Source organism: Echinops telfairi, unplaced genomic scaffold, assembly GCF_000313985.2.
Source record: "Echinops telfairi isolate 266 unplaced genomic scaffold, ASM31398v2 ScPeMD7_31;HRSCAF=116, whole genome shotgun sequence".
NCBI classification, from domain to species: Eukaryota; Metazoa; Chordata; class Mammalia; order Afrosoricida; family Tenrecidae; genus Echinops; species Echinops telfairi.
In genome coordinates, this window is record NW_022103928.1 from 34,638,370 (window position 1) to 34,653,364 (window position 14,995).

A 14,995-nucleotide genomic window follows, 5' to 3' on the forward strand; every position below is an offset into this window, starting at 1 on the left:
TTTGAATCAGAAAACCATATGGTTTACTATGCCTAGAATGATAGTTTCAAGAGGAATTGTATTGCATTCACCATCTAAAACTTCAAGATCTATCTTGAAGTAGAGTGCTGTTATTGATAGCACAATATCTGTCTACGTACAAAGAAATCCAATCAATACAACTATTTTCAATTTTATATACCAATCACTAAAGCTGCTAATGAGCATAATGTAGAATGTTACCAATGTTTTCAGTCTGACATTGATGAAACATGCAATCAAGATGCATTGATAATTATTGGCAATTGTTGGGTATAGTTGGAATTGTTATAATAGTTGGAAACAAAAGAGGAAGGAATCTTAGTTGAAAAATATGGCCTTGGTGATACATGAAGCTTAAGGTCCCTCATAAAATTTTGCAAGACCAACAACTTGTTCAGAGCAAATACGGTACCTTTTTCAACAACACAAAAGGCCATTATACATGTGGATATCTCCAGATGGAATACAGAGAAAGCAAATTGAGTACATTTATGGGAAGACGTTCCTTTGAGAACTAAGGTGTGCCTGACCCAGGCGATGGTATTTTTAATGGTCTCATATACATGTAAAAATGTTGCCAGCAGAGATTGAAATTTGTTCTTCTTCATAGAGTAGCTAAGACAAGAGGAAGAAATGATTAAGTAAAATGCTGAACAGAAAATGTCAAAGGTCAGCTCAAGAAAACAAACTAAAATATTATAATGAAATGTGCAAAGACCTTGAGTTAGAAACAAAAAAAGAGAATGTGTTCAGCATATCTTAAACTGTAAGAACTAAATAGAACATTCAAGTCTGAGTTTCAATACTGAAAGATTCTATTGGCAGAATATTGAATGATGCAGAAAGCATCCTAAAAAAGTGAAAGAATACACGAAGTCGTTGTACTAAAAAGAACTAGTTGACATTCCACCATTTCAAAAGGTAGAATATTATCAAGAACCACTGGTACCAAAGGAAGAAATCCAAGCTTCACTGAAGGAATTAGCTAAAAAAGAAAAAAGGGCTCCAGGAACTGATAGAACACAGATTGAAATGTTTCAACAAGCTGTTGAAGCACTGGAAGCACTCATTTGTCTATGCCAAGACATTTGGAAGAAAGTTTCTTGGGCAACTGACTAGAAGATCTCCATATTTGTACCCATTCCAAAGAAAGGTGATCCAACAAAATGCTCAAATTATAGAACAATATCATTAATATCACATGCAAGTAAAATTGTGCTGAAGATCATCTAACAGTTGTTGCAACAGGACATTGACAGGGAGCTGCCAGAGATTCAGGCTGGATTCAGAAGAGGACATGGAACAAGGAACCTCATTGCTCAAATGGATCTTGGCTGAAAGGAAAGAATACCAGAAAGGTGTTTGCTTGTATTTCATTGAATGCAAAGGCATTCGATGGTGAATAGCCTTGGGAAAAATGAATATTATAGAACACTTCGTTGTGCTCATGGAAAACCTGTCTCTGGGTCAAGAGACAGATGTGAGATTGGAACAAGGAAATACTGCGTGGTTTAAAATCAAGATGGTGTATGTCAAGGTTGTAACCTCTCTCCATACTTGATCAACTTGTATACCGAGCTAAAATTAAGACAGCTGGATTAAATGAGGAAGAATTCGGTATCAGGGTTGGAGGAAGGCTTATTAACAACCATCACTATACAGATGATACAACCTTGCTTGCTGAAAATGAGGAGGACTTAAAGCATTTACGGAGAAGATCAAGGATGCAGCCTTCAGTATGGGTTAGAAGTCAATGTAAAGAAAACAAAAATCCTCAAAACTGGACCAATGGCTAACATGAAAAACAGAGAAAGCATGGGTGAAAGAGAATTTATGCTTAGGGGGGCATTGAGCTCATTTTAATGGTGGTGGAACAATTTGAGGAGGGATAACCAGAGTGTATAATCAACAGCACTCAATTATACACGTAGAAGTTCTTGGAATGGTAAATGTTTTGTGTATATTTTTGCCAAGATTGAAAACAAAATTACAGGAATATCAATGAGTGTGGGGAGAAAATGTTCTAAAACATTGGTTGTGTTAAAGGTTGCACAACTCTTCTTGATATAGTTGAATTAATGAATTGTATGGTATGTGGATGAAGTTCCAATAAAACTTTTGTTTTTTCAAAAGAAAAACAAAGGATTGATGTCAAGGATTTCCTCTTGCTTGGATCCATAGCCAATGCTCATGGAAGCAACCGTCGAGATCAAACAAGCATTGTGTTGGGTAAGTCTGAGGTACATGACCTCTTTAAAGTGTTGAAAAGCAAGGTCGTTACTTTGAGGACTAAGGTATGCGTTAACCCAAGCATCGTATTTTCAATTGCCTTGTATGAATGGGAAAGTTGGACATTAAATAAGAAATGCCAAAGAGGAATCAATGTATTTGAATTATGGTGCTATCAAATATATATATATATATATTTCCCTCCCCACCCCAAAAAAATCTTTTACTGAGAGCAACTGACAACACATCTCCGTCTGCAATGACAAGGAATCCCAGCCCTGCTGATGGCTGATGGGGAGGAGCTGTCAGAGACCCCACGCCAGTGACCTGGCCATGTCCACACTCAAGGCCTCTGTCTCATCTTCTTCAGGGTGCGATTGAGCTCCTCGAATTTATGGATTTGCCTGATGAAGAAACCCCCATAGCGCCTGGCCACAAACCTGTCTCGGAACTGATTGACCAGAAGGTGTATGAGCTGCAGGCTGGTCGTGTCTCCAGTGATGTGCCTGTAGGATAACTCTTTGTGTAAAATCAGGAAGACAGTATCTTTGCCACCTGCGGAACAATAGCTTCAGCCTCAGGCCAAGGCGTATTTTTGAAGAATCTTTTGGTCGGCTTGGTCCAGCTGTTCTCAGAGATGTCCTGGATCTCATACACCGTCTGGTCAATGACGTCACTGGAGACACCTAGCGCTCACACACCTCTGGTTAATCAGTTTCGAGACAGTTTTGTGAAAATACTGGAGGAAGCTTTGGATCACGTTGGAATCCCCTGGTAGGTCTGCTGGTCATCCTGAGGTTCATAAGCCAGGTCCTGCTTCAGAGCTCCTGTGTGCATGTCATCGTCGCCTGGGTAAGCATGGGGCTCGTAAGCAGCCTCAGACTCAAAATCATCAGCGGGATAAGACATGGCTGTGGCACGCGGGAACACTGCTGGAGAGAGTGGAAGAAGCGGCCTCGCTGTCAAAGAATATTGAAAGTATCATGAACTGCCAAAAGAGCAAATAACTCTGTCTGGGAAGAAGGATAGCCAGAGGGCTCCTTAGCGACAAGGATGGTGAGATTTCGTCTTAGATACTTGGGACATGTTGTCGAGAGAGAGCGGTCACCAAAGGGAGCATCATGCTTGGTAGAGGGGCAGCCAAAAGGAGGAAGCCCTCAGTCAGATGGACTGACGGGGCTGCAGCAACGGGCCCAAACGTAACAACAACTGTGGGGACAGCGCAAATGTTTCCTTCTGCTGCACAGAGTGTCCCTATGAATGGGAAGCAACCCGACAACACCTAGCAACAACAACAATAACAGCAAAGGTGTAACGGTTTCCACCACTGACATTTCAGGGAACGGTCCAATATAGACCCGACGGTCCCCACGAGGGGCATAAACGAGCAGTAGTCTGTATGCTTTAAGTTTGTGGTTATTTGTTTTGTAGCATGGTTTAGGAAAAAACGATGAACTGAATCCGAACTGAAAACTCAAGGCCACTCAACTCAGAGTGAAATCGAGGACACACAGGACCGCCCCATAGAGTCTCCAAGGGTTCACATCCACAGAAGCTGCCTGCCTGCCACAGTTTTCTCAAGTGGTGTGACTCATGAGTTCAAACCAACTACTTTCTGGTTAGCAGCCAAGTGCTTAATCACTGAGCCACTAGGGCTCCTCCCCAGGGTTGTAATGGACCTCATTCAGCATTTCGTGTCATAAGAAGCAGTTGTTGATTTGAAGCCAAGCTGTTAAGGCTTCTCTAACTATAATATCTGCACTGTTTATAGCCCTGACACTGTGCCATAGGACAGGCTTATTCTTATGAGTTGCTCCCACAACTGATGAAATGACAAAAGGTTAGTACTATTAGCGTTACTACCACAACAAAATGCCAGCATCTTTCAACTCTTCTTCATTGTCAGGGCAAATTTTATTATTTGTTTATTTTTTGGACATCTATATGCATTATAATATATCTGTAAGTTTATACACAATGTTCCCCAGCCCTGCAAACAAGAGACGGTTGTGCTTACAGATATACTGGTAATAAAAGGAAATAGTAATGAAACTTTTTTTTTTTAAATGAGGCATTCGACTTAGGTCAGAACGGATTTTGGATGGTGTTGTTGGAATGGAACCCTGTTGTTAGTTAGGGATTAGCTGTACAAAAGTACAAGCACAGACCCAAACCTGGAAGGACACTAACTATGCAATTTTAGGATCCGGAGGACCGACTCGATATACATCGGTGTGTACAATTAATGTGTGCTCACATGATTACTTTTCTACTTTAAAATGAATGGGGAAAATTCCATTAAAATTCTAAATTATGAAAATAATACATTCTCAACATAAATCTTGTAAAATAAATTGAAGCAATATGAAAATGTATATAGAGTAAAAAAATGAAATATAAATATCTCCATAATCTTCTCACCACTAATTTGCTCTCCATGTGCAACCAAAATGTGGTGTTCATCCTTTGTCATTGCCTTTACACACGAACACAGATGTTTGTTTCCTTTTTGTTACAAAATGAGGCTAGATTATGTGTTCTGTTGCTAATTTGTTTTTATTTCGTAACATACCACTGATATTTTCTTTCTGTCTCACATCCAATGTCTGTTGAAATAACTCCCTTAACAAGTCACTACTAGGAGCTTAATCTCACAAATGTCACCCCCTCAACTTTATCTCATGCAGTTCCCGCACCATCACCTTTGTTGCTAGCTGTTGTGGGCTCATGGCGACCTGAGGCACAGTGGAACGAAATGCTGCCCAGTTAGTGGCAGATCGGATCACTGTGGTCCTAGTTCATCTTAGCCTGGAAGTTCTGCTGAAACCTATTCCGCATCATTGCGACATCCAGGTCCCACTGATGGACAGGTGGTGGCTGTGCGGGAGTATGCTGGCCCAGAATCAACCCGGGTCTTCCACAGACACATGACTCTGTACCCCTGCACCCTGCTCGGTTTTTCTTCACCATAGTCTTCTCCTGCTTCTCTCCTCGACTAGAATGTAAGTTCTAAAAGTACAAAGACGTTGTGCTGTCCCCAGCTATCACCTTAGTACTAGTGCCTGGTACTCAGTGTGAGGTAAGTCAGAAAACATTACTACAAAATTATAGTAATGTTTATTAAACAAAAATATCCACACATGAAGCCATTTCTTCACGTATCCTCCATCTAGCTCCCTGCTCTTCTGCAGGCAGTGTTTCCATCTATACCCCCACTTCCCTGAAGATCTCGGCCATCTTCAATGTACACCAGATAAAACCTACAGATTTGCTATCCTGAAGAGACCCAAATCATGGGTCTTTTAAATGTCTTTTGGGTCTGGGGAAATAAAAAAGTCTAAAGGCTTTCAATCAGAGCGGTAGGGGGGACCGTGGTGAAGTTTCCCAACAAACTTCTCTGAGGGTTGTCCTTGCCACCCTTGAAGAATGAACCAGTACATGGTTATGATGAAAAAGCTCCTCCGTGCAACTTTCTGGACCCGTATCTGTTTTTATCTCACCTGTGCCGTTTTCAATTTTCTTAAAACTTCCTAATAAGTCCCCATGACCGTCCTGTGTCCTCCAAGAAAATCTATCAAGATGACTCCTTTGAAATAAAATAATAACAGTCCTCAGAACTTTCTGAGTGGACCTCTCTACCTTGAACTGAACTCACCCGGCAGATCTCCTCACAAGTGTCTGCTTTGATTGGACCTTTCACATTTTTGAAGACTCCCCAAGAGACTAAGATACGTATTGTTGGGAGGGCTGATCTGTAGCCATGTACCGACTGCAGGGTCATGTTTAAACATATTTTGTGTGGAATAAACCATGCGTGTATGAACTAGAACCCTAGTCATAATACCTTTTGCTATATTCTCATGTAGCCCTAATAAATATTTGTGGAATGTTGAATAAATGAGTTAGAAATGTCACTGATCACCAGTGTCTTAAAGTGACTCTGTAACTATTACATTTAAGTCATCCATCCAAACTATAATGGAAGATACATCTTCAGTGGCAAATTATTTTCATGTCCTTTAGGTAACCATTTTTAAAGCTTATTTTAAAAATAATAGCTTAAAGCAATTGGTTCACATACGTCACATTTAGATTCTGGACCATAACATTCAAATCTTATTTTAGAAGTATTCATTATGCTTCTCTTTCCCTTGGGAGCCCCTCAAGGCTGGCTTCTGTTGATTTGTGGATCTTATGAGAGAAAGTGACGTTAGTGACCTAAAACTTGGGCATCCTTCTATTCTGGGTAGTTTTCAACTTCAGGGGAATTGCTGTGTTTCCATATTTCTTCATTTTCTCTGCTTCATGAAAAAACTCATGACCATCCAGTTCAATTCCTAGTGACCCTATATTCAGAGCCACTACGTTTTTATGGGAGCAAAAAGCTCCATCTTTCTCCCAAGGAACAGCCGGTAGATTTGAACTGCAGACCTTGTGGTAGCCCAACACCCAATTCACTATGGAACCAGGGCTCATGAACTCACTAAACAATCACTGCCATCGAGTCGATACCCACTCACAGCGACCATCTAAGACAGAGTAGAACTGCCCCTGTGGGGTTTTGAGACTGTAACCCTATGGGAGTAGAAAGCCTCATCTTTCTTCTTCCGAGCAGCTGGTGGTTTCAAACTGCTGACCTTGGGATTAGCAGCCCAACACATCATCACTATGTCACTAGGCCTCCTCAGGACATATGAAGGGTAATATCAATTCCTTAGAAAGTGCCCTGAAGTGCTGAGATGAAATTCAGCACCACCTCTGACTTAAGAAACACCACTAAACTTCCATTAGAGACCTCTGCAGAAGCCTTGTCCTCTTCGCTTTTTCCTGGAGCCTCTGACACGTTCCCTTAACCTCATTCATGACTACTGAGTTCCTCTCTCTTCCTGGAGGTTCCTGCCTTCTCCCACTCCATGTCTTTCTCCCTTCACCTGTGTTTCAATCTCCATCTTTAACTCACTCTCCCTCCTTTCTTCTCTCTTTCTACATGGCTCTTATAGTCTATGGACTTCTTTCCCAGTAAGTGACAGTAAGAATTATAGAATTGTCCCCATGATATTGCCCATGAGGACCTGTCAGTAGGTGTTCTAAGGGAGAACCTGATGGCATTGGGGGTCCAGTAGTAGAAGTCTCACCTTGCATGTGTGAGACCCAGTTTGATTCCTAGTCAATGCACATAGCTTGCAGCCATCTCATTTGTGCGGCTCGTGTGCTGCTGTGACAGTAAGCAGGTTTCAATGGGCCTTCCAGATTAAGATGGACTAAGATGAGCTACTGCCCCAAATCAGCCACAACGGTCTGCTCGGCAACCTGTCCCACTCTCAGTGAGTCAATCCTGACTCACAGTGAGTCCATACCACAGTGGAAGTGCCCCTGTGCGTTTCGGAGATTGCAAATCTTCAATGGAAGCAGAGAGCCTCATCTTTCTCCTGAGGAGTGGCTGCTGGTTTCACACTGCTCACCTTCCATTTGTAACCCCTAGGCCACCCGGGCTCCTTGACTATCACCAGGTCCCTGATATTGCTACCCCCTCCCCTGGGTTTCTGTATTCCTTATTTGTTTTCCTAACTCTGACCACATCTTGAAGAAGTCCTGGTAGCACAGTGGGTTAAGCATTGGGCTGCTACCCACCGGTTCAGTGCATTGAGCCCCTTAGTGGGTCCATGGGGAAAGATGAGGCTCTCTGTTCTGTAAAGGATGAAAGTCTTGGAAACTCAAAAGGGCAATTCTATTTCCTATAGGGTCGCTGTGGATTGGAATAGATTTGGTGGCCCACTTCAATACATTCTCTCCATTGCCTTATCTGTTGGGGATTCTGTTTCTTCCTAACATACTGATAACCAAACCACTGATAAATAAATGGAGTATGGGTTACGTTTCCCTAAGCAGGCCTTTGGTAGGTCAATCGAAGACTCTGCGATTTATTTGCAAAGAGTTTATTATGTGCACTTGGTGGACTCTCATTCAGTGCCATTGAACCCAGTAGAACTGCCCCCTTTGGGATTCTGAGGCTTCATAGCTTTACAGGAGCAGACAGCCTCATCTTTCTACGGTGGAGCAACTGGTGGATTTGAACTGCTAACCTTGTGGTTACCAGCTTAACACAGAACTCACTATCCCAAATTCTTCTGGCCTCTCCAAAATTCTTGTCCACCTGTACCTGGAAATATGACCCGAACTGGAAATAGGATGTTTGCAGATGTAATCGAGTGAAGTTGAAGTCATGGTGGATTAGAGACTGTTAGCTGTCATGGTGACCTTATATACAGCAGAATAAGTTATTGCTTATTCTTGTGTTACCTTATTATTGACAGCATCATTCAAGCCTACTGTTGCAAGTGTTGTTCCAGTCCATGTCACCAGGAGTCTCGCTTATCTTCATCCAACATGATGGCCTCTTCCAATGATGGATCCCTCCTAATGCCTTCTCCAAAGCATGTGAATCAGACAGTGTTCTTTATGATCCATAATATTTCATTGAAAATGTTCAGAAGCAGGTCTCCAGGATTTTCTTTCTAGTCTTCCTCTGAGAGCTCTGCTCCAACCTGTTACCATGGGAAACCCTACTGGTTAGTTGAAAATCTGCTGGCATCCCAACCGCACTGACAGCTGGGTGGTGCTACTGGCTTAGGAAGGCCGGTGAGCCTCCAAAGGGAAGAATCTTACCAACCCCTTGACTTCACACATCCAGCTTCCAAAACTGTCCCCCTGGAGAAAGACAAGGTTTTTCACAGCCTCAGAAATCAGAGGGGTCCTTCTACTCTCCCAGAGGGTCACTGTGCGTCAGAGTTGACTCGCTGGCGGTAAGCTTAGGGTATTTTTGGTTGTTTGGAAAATCCCATTCATTGATGTCCTTATAAGAAGTGGGAGATCTGGAAGCAAGCACACGAGGAGAAGGTTACGTGAAGACAAAGAGATTGATGTGATCTGTAAACTAAGACATGCCAGGGATTCCTGGAAACCAACAGAAGCCAAAGAAAGGAATGGGACATATTCTCCCTCAGATCCTCTAAAGGGAAAGAACCCTATCAACACCTTGACTTCAGACACGGAGCTTCCAAAATGAGAGAGAAGACGTGTCTATTCTTTTAAACCACCCACATGTGTGGCACTGTGTTTGGGCAGTCCGACTTTGAAACTACTACCACACTTGTAAGGAAGCAAGGGAAAGTAGGATTAAGGAAAGGGGAAAAGGTGAAGTGGGATTCAGGTGCAAAAGATGTTTCCACTGATCCAAATGAGAGCTCTGCAGCTGGGATAGGTTTGTCTGACCACAGTCCAGAGCAGGCATCCTCAAACTACGGCCCGTGGGCCACATGCGGCCTACCAAGAACATTTATCCAGCCCACCGGGTATTTTTGCCCCATTTTTTTTAATTTCAAAATAAGATATGTGCAGTGTGCATAGGAATTTGTTCATAGTTTTTTTAAAAACTATAGTCTGGCCCTCCAACGGGTCTGAGGGACAGTGAACTGGCCCTCTGTTTAAAAAGTTTGAGGACCCCTGGTCCAGAGTTGGGCCTTCCGAGCCCTACATCAGCCAACCATTGCATGACAACAGCCCCTTGGCCACAGAGGCTGCCTGTCTCCCTTAGGCTTAACTAAAAACCATCAACAGACAACACTCCTAACAGCTGGGGCCATGAGGGCCTCTAAGCAGTGTATCCTATAGCACCTACTGCAATACATGCTAGACATTCACCACATGACAGCTTAACGTGGAGAGCTGGTTTCTGTGGTTAGATTCAATAACCTAAGCTCCATTTAGAACATGATTTCAACGAGCAAATGCCTATTCTCAACAACTTAACAGAGAACTCTGAGAAGCAACCATTGGCTAGGTAGTAACCATTGTCCTGTCATCTTGGTAGATTTAAAAGATCATTTTCCCCACATATTATGCCTACCCACAAGTATCACCTATGATCAGAAATAGCCCCCACTGCTTCCTTTAAGGATGATGGAGAAATTCAGAAATGGAAGAGAGTGATGGCTGATTAACATGATGAAAGGGGCTGACATGAATGGCAATGTAAGAAAATGTTGAAATGGCAAATGCTATATATTTTTTTGCAATAAGATTAAAAACAGAAGGAAGAAAACTCCCCCTAGAGCTGTTTTCTACTTGGCTTTGACACTACCAGTGGACTTGATGGGCCCACCCCGAATAACAGTCAGAACACTGCCAGATAAAAGCCCCCAGACTGCTTGAAAACGGCCGTTTTCTTTTTGAGAATGATCATCAACTTGGGCAAAAACTACCAGTCTGGTTTCCATCCCCTTCAAGCACTTTAGGAGCTTTATTGTGCTGTTAGTTCACAGTTATTGATCACCCAGAGCAAGCTAAGCTGGAAGCCGACCTAGGATTGGATACAATTCTACCCAGCAAGCATACAACCCAATATATATGAGTTACTTATGACTCTTTCTCTCTGCCCCAAGAAAAAGGCCTTTTCTTTAAAACAAAAAAGTGATTACGTTTTTCCCATGTGGATTTAAGCCTGGTGTTTCATAATTGACTTGCTAGGGCAGGGTCTGGGAAGGCCTCTCCACCTCGCCACAACTAGGGGGCTGCTTGCCGAGTAACGAGGAATATTCGTCTATGTGTGTCAGATATCCGCAGCCCCGGAATATCATGGAAGTCCTTTTGGGAGTAGGGTCAGGCCCCCACAGGGCACACCGGGCATGTGGGAAATCCACCCTGCCCCCCTTCCGCAGAATTAGGACATGACCAGAAGGTTAAAATGAGAAATTCAGGCAGGCTTCCAGTCACTGAGCCTGACTCTAAGCTTATGGAAACGAAACCAATATGCATCCCTTTTTCCAAAAAAATATGATTTCCTTCCTATGCTTCAGAATTCCTGCTTCGGTGGTGCTGCACAGATCATGCTGTGCATGTACAAGCCGCCCTGGTGGTGCAAGGGTTCGAACCCGCCTGGCTCCATCAGAGACAAGAACGAGTGATCTGATCCCACAGAGGTTCACCAGACTAGCCCGAACCCGTTTCTATTAACTAAGAGCGATTCTGTAACACAGTGTAGAACTGTCCCAAAGTAGTTCCAAGAGTCCTTGGAGGTCAGTGGGTGTTGTGTTGGGCTGCTCATCGTCAGGCCAGCAGGAGGAACCACCAGTCTCTGCAGGAGAAAGGTTGAGGCTTGCTGCTCCCCTAAAGCGTTCCAGTCTCAGAATTCCAAGGGGCACTCGAACCTGTGCTCTAGAGGGACTCTGAGTCAGGATCAACTCGATAGCAGTGAGTCTTGAGTCTGAATCTCTACAGAAGGAGGCAGCCACTTGCTTTCTCAGAGAGGCTGGTGGACTTTTGGTTTGGCACCAAGCTGTCAACGCCTGTGTCACAAGGGCTTTCCAGAAAGATCCCAGCCGAGGGAACCCTCTGGGCCAGTTCTACCCTGGTGAGTCAGGATCTCCTAAACAGCACAGCACAACAATGACAACGAACATTTGAAATTTTAAAAGTACAGTTGAGTTCATTTTCTGTGTGTCAGCTTAATAACCATGGCTGTGCGATCTGATTTTATTTCAACTTAGCTCACACTGGAATCAGGCCACCAAGTACTTTTTTTCCCCTTTTCTTTTTTTGGCATTATTTCATTTCTATCTATCTATCAATATTTGAACTGAAATTTCATGTCTTTAAAGACTCCAAGTCCACTCCAGTTTCCTGTTCCTCCTTTTTTGAAGTCACTTAGGCCAGTATTTAGATCCAAGGGGTAAGGGATCTGGAGGTGTTTGTTTTTTTTTCATGAAGCAATCTTTAGTTTTTTATTTTTCATGTTAAATTCTCCATTTTTTGTTCCTCCCCCCTCCCCACCCCGGTTCCCACTCTGATCTCCTTCATTTCTACACTTGATCTAAGCCCAAAGGCCCAGAAGCGATCGATCTCATTCATTTCCATTTCTGTTTTTATCCTGGTCGTTTAATAATGGTGTGGCCAGTCTTGCTCATGTGATTTCACCAGATCACGTGGGTGTAGTGCATCTCTGTCTGCTGTCGAGCTTTTGGTCTCCTTATTTTGAGTCTACCCTGCTTACAACGAGTCCAAATGGCACCTTAACACCACCACCACTCTGGAAAGGGTTGGGTACCATCATGTTGGATCCAATCCATAGCAACCCTACGCACAACAGAACAAAACATTGTTCCATCCTGCAGCATCCTCACAACTGTCACTGTACTTGAGCCCATTGTTGCAGCCACTGTGCCAATGCATCTTCTTGAGGGTCTTCCTCTCCTTTGCTGCCCCTCTACTGAACATGATGTCTTTCTCCTGGGACTGGTCTCCCCTGAGAATATGTCCAAGGTATATAAGACAAAGTCTCACCGTCCTTGTCTCTACAGAGTACTCTGGCCTTATTTCTTCAAAGACACATCTGTTAGTCCTTTGAATAGTCTATAGCACTTTCAATATTCTTCTCCAGCACCATAATTCCACATCTAGTCTTCTTCCATCTTCCTTATTCAATGTCCAACTTTCCCATGCCTCTGAGGCATTTAAAAATATCATAGATTTGGTCAGGCACACCTTAGTCCTCAAAGTAACACCCTGATTTTCAATACTATAAAGAGGTCTTGTGCAGCAGATTGATCTAATGCAACATGTCTTTTGATCTCTTGATTGCTGCGTCCATGAACATTGATTGGGAATCCAAGCAAGACAAAATCTTTAACAACTTCAACCTATTCTCCATTTATCATGATGTTGCCAATTAGTCCAGTTGTGAGGATTTGGGTCTTCATTACATTGAGTCATAATCCACACTGAAGGATTGATCTTGCAACCCTTGATCTTCAGCAAGGGGTTCAAGTCCTCCTCACTTTCAGCAAGCAAGGTTGTGTCATCTGCATATTGCAGGTTGTTAATAAGGTCTCCTCCAATTTTTTTTTTCTCTCTTTTCTATTTTAAATTTCCTTAAAAAAATAATTTTATTGGGGGCTCATACAACTTTTACCACAATCCATTCATTCATCTATTGTGTCAAGCACTTTTGTACATTTGTTGCCATCATCATTTTCTAAACATTTTTTTTCTACTTGAGCCCTTGGTATCAGCTCCTCATTTTTTCCCTCCCTTTTCCTCCCTCCCTCCCTCATGAACCCTTGCTAATTTATAAATTATTATTATTTTTTCCTGCCCGTGTGTTTGTGTTTGTTTAATTAGTGGACAAACACTCAAAGACGGGTGCAAGAATAAATCCTCTTTTGCAACCCAAAACTCATTGTGCAGCATGAGTTTTGATACAGATCAGAAGGGACACGTCATTAAACCAGTCACGAGAGCACAGTGTCTGACAGTGTGGACACTTCCCAGGACTTGCTTTTGAGATGCTTCAGATGAAACACAAACCAGGGCCCTCGAGGGAATAACAGACTTTTCAGACATGAAATGTTTGACATTTGTCCATAATGGAGGTTAAAGTGGTGTAACCAGAAGAATTGACGGATCTGAGATTAATGCCTACTGGACAACAGTGGCCCCTTAAAAAGGGCTATCTTGAATATGAACTTTTACAAGATTTAGAGGAACTGCTGGATGACAAAGATATGTAAAACTCCTTAAGTAAAATTGATTAACATTAAATAAAATCTATAAAACAAACAAACAAAAAATTTTTTTTTCATGTCTTATACTGTCTGATGTCTCCCTTCATCCTCTTTTCTGTTGTCCGTCCCCCTGGGAGGGGGTTATAGGTAGATCATCTCCTCCCATTTTGATGCCACATTCTTTCGATATAATCCAACTTCGCTGATGATTTGCTCAGCATACAGATTGAATACATAAATATGGTGAGAGACTATGACCCTGATGCACACCTTTCTTTATGTTAAACTATGCAGTATGTTCTTGTTCCATTTGCACGACTGTGTCTTGATCCGTGTACTAGTTCCACATGCGCATAAGGAAGTGTTCTAGAATTCCGATTCTTTTAAAAGTTAATTGTAATTTGTAATGGTCCACACAGTCAAATGCTTTGGCATAGTCAATGAAATGCAAGTAAACATCTTTCGGTATCCTCTGCTTTTAGCCAAGATCCCTCTGACATCAGCAATGATATCCTTTGTTCCACACCCTCTTCTGAATCTGGCCTGAACCTCTATCAGTTCTCTATCAGTGTACTTCTGCAACTGTTGGATTATCTTCAGCAAAGTGTTACTTGCATGTGGTATCAATGATGTTGTTCTGTAGTTTGAGCATTCTGTTGGGCCATCTTTCTTTGAAATGGATGCAAATATGGGTCTCTTCCAGTCAGTTGGCCAAGTATTTGTCTTCCAAATTTCCTGACATAAATAAGTGCTTCCAGTGCTTTATCAGCTTGTTGAAACATTTCAATTGGTATTCCATCAATTCCTGGACTCTTGTTTTTGTCTAATGCTTTTAGTGTAGCTTGAACTTTTTCCTTCAGCACCATTGGCTCTTGCTCATATGCTATCTCCTGAAATGATGGGATGTTGACTTGTTCTTTTTGGTACAGCGACTGTGTATTCTTTCCACCTTCTCTTGATTCTTCCTGCATCATTCAGTAGTTTGCCTATAGAATCTTTCAAGTTTGCAACTCGAGGCTTGAATTTTTTCTTGAGTTCTTCCTTTTGGGTTTTCTAACTCTAGGTCTTTGCCCATTTCGTTTTAATATTTGACTTTGTCTTCTTCAGCTGTCCTTTGAAATTTTCTATTCAGTGATTTGGCTTCATCATTTCTTCTATTTGCTTTAACTACTCTATGATAAAGCGCA

At 42.3% G+C, this 14,995-nt stretch overlaps 1 non-coding gene across 1 annotated transcript; it reads left to right on the forward strand.

Moving 5' to 3' along the window:
• Window positions 1–13,396: 13,396 nt before the first annotated feature.
• On the forward strand, window positions 13,397–13,523 carry LOC115869599. Its single transcript, XR_004046270.1, has one exon. It is a non-coding gene; the product is annotated as a small nucleolar RNA SNORA40 (small nucleolar RNA).
• Window positions 13,524–14,995: the final 1,472 nt, after the last annotated feature.